This window comes from Myxine glutinosa, chromosome 2 (genome assembly GCF_964187855.1).
Source record: "Myxine glutinosa chromosome 2, kmMyxGlut1.1, whole genome shotgun sequence".
NCBI lineage: Eukaryota > Metazoa > Chordata > Myxini > Myxiniformes > Myxinidae > Myxine > Myxine glutinosa.
In genome coordinates this window covers 54314039-54316538 of record NC_136262.1, presented here as the reverse complement: position 1 = coordinate 54316538, position 2500 = coordinate 54314039, and positions in this window count along the sequence as shown.

The following is a 2500-nucleotide window of genomic DNA, read 5'->3' as shown; positions in this document are numbered from 1 at the left end:
AGGCTTACGTGCTTGATATTTGACATAGACAATGGCCATTGAGCGTGGGACGAACATGGGCCGAACTCAAAATATTTGACGATCCATATTTTTTATTCATATTTACCTCAGCGCATTTCAGCGAAGTACCCGCTAATCTCAGCCGGTTCCAGAGCAGCTCGCTGATTCGCTCAGAGCGATCATGTGATGTTCCATTCCCGCCGCCAGACTGATTTACTCAGGAGCGATCACGTGATGTTCCATCCCGTCACAACGTCACAACGTTTTTTCACCTTTTATGCGATCGTGTTTTGTATCGATTTTGTGCGATATGAATTAAATATCTTTGAAACAGCTGTGAAACGTCTTTCCACAACCCTTCCGTAACCGATTGGAGCAGTTTATTGCCGCACAAAACGAGATCCGCGAAGCGAGTTGGTTGAGTCGTGCTGACCAAGATGGCGACACGGCGGCTTCACTTTTCACGGAGTATGAGCGTTCTATATATTTTCAATTCAGTGCGCCCGTGATTTGTGGCATAGACATGATCATTGGGCCTTCACGGTGTAATTTGTGCGGAGGCTTTTGTCTATTGACATTTAATTCATATCGCACAAAATCGATACAAAAACACGATCGCATAAAAGGTGAAAAAACGTGTGACGTGTGACGGGATGGAACATCACGTGATCGCTCTGAGCGAATCAGTCTGGCGGCGGGAATGGAACATCACGTGATCGCTCTGAGCGAATCAGCGAGCTGCTCTGGAACCGGCTGAGATTAGCGGGTACTTCGCTGAAATGCGCTGAGGTAAATATGAATAAAAAATATGGATCGTCAAATATTTTGAGTTCGGCCGTGTTCGTCCCACGCTCAATGGCCATGTCTATGTCAAATATCAAGCACGTAAGCCTCTCCGTTTAGGAGTCTATCGGCAACATTACACACACACACACACACACACACACACACACACACACACACACACACACACACACACACACACACACACACACACACACACACACACACACACACACACACACACACACACACACAAACTGTGTTTTATATATATATATACTATATGTCTTTGAAACAGCTGTGAAAAGTCTTTCCAGAACCCTTCCGTAACCGATTGGAGCAGTTTATTACCGCACAAAACGAGATCCGCGAAGCGAGTTGGTCGAGCCGTTTCGCTCAGAGCGATCACGTGATGTTCCATCCCGTCACACGTCACACGTTTTTTCACCTTTTATGCGATCGTGTTTTGTATCGATTTTGTGCGATATGAATTAAATAACTTTGAAACAGCTGTGAAACGTCTTTCCACAACCCTTCCGTAACCGATTGGAGCAGTTTATTGTCGCACAAAACGAGATCCGCGAAGCGAGTTGGTTGAGTCGTGCTGACCAAGATGGCGACACGGCGGCTTCACTTTTCACGGAGTATGAGCGTTCTATATATTTTCAATTCAGTGCACCCATGATTTGTGGCATAGACATGACCATTGGGCCTTCACGGTGTAATTTGTGCGAGGCTTTTGTCTGAGTGAGCTTGACATTTAATTCATATCGCACAAAATCGAGACAAAACACGATCGCATAAAAGGTGAAAAAAATCGTCGTGACGTGTGACGGGATGGAACATCACGTGATCGCTCTGAGCGAATCAGTCTGGCGGCGGGAATGGAACATCACGTGATCGCTCTGAGCGAATCAGCGAGCTGCTCTGGAACCGGCTGAGATTAGCGGGTAATAATAATAATAATAATAATAATTCATTTATTTTGTATAGCGCTTTTCCAGAAGCCCAAAGGCGCTTTGACAGAGTGGCAAACATAATGCATAACAATACATGAAAACAACAATTGCAAAAAGACAAGAATCAATAGGGAAATATTTAAAGCAAAAGGAGGGAGAAGGAGAAGAGATAGTCAGGGGTTAAATGCTGTGGGTTGAATGTTGAATGCAGTGTTGAACAGGTGGGTCTTTAGTGATGTTTTGAATGTGGTGAGTGAGGAGGAGTCTCTGATGGTGTGAGGTAGTGAATTCCAGAGGGTGGGAGCAGCGATGGAGAAGGCCCTGTCCCCCCAGGATCTGAATTTGGTCCGGATGGAGGGGGTCAGGAGGTTGGTACCAGCAGAGCGGAGGTTGCGGATGGGAGTGTGTCTGGAGAGGAGGTCAGCCAGGTAGGATGGGGCCAGGTTATGGAGGGCTTTGTATGTCAAGAGGAGGATTTTGTACTGGATTCTCTGGGGGATGGGGAGCCAGTGAAGCTTGTAAAGGGACGGGGGTGATGTGGTCACGGGTCCGGGAATGGGTGAGTAGACGGGCAGCGGAGTTCTGAATGTATTGGAGTTTATTGGTGATTTTTGAGGGTGAACCATAGAGGAGGCTATTGCAGTAGTCCAGACGGGAGGTGATGAAGGCGTGGATGAGGGTTTCTGCAGCCGTGGAGGAGAGGGATGAGCGGAGACGGGCAATGTTTTTCAGGTGAAAGAAGGCTGACTTTGTGATCT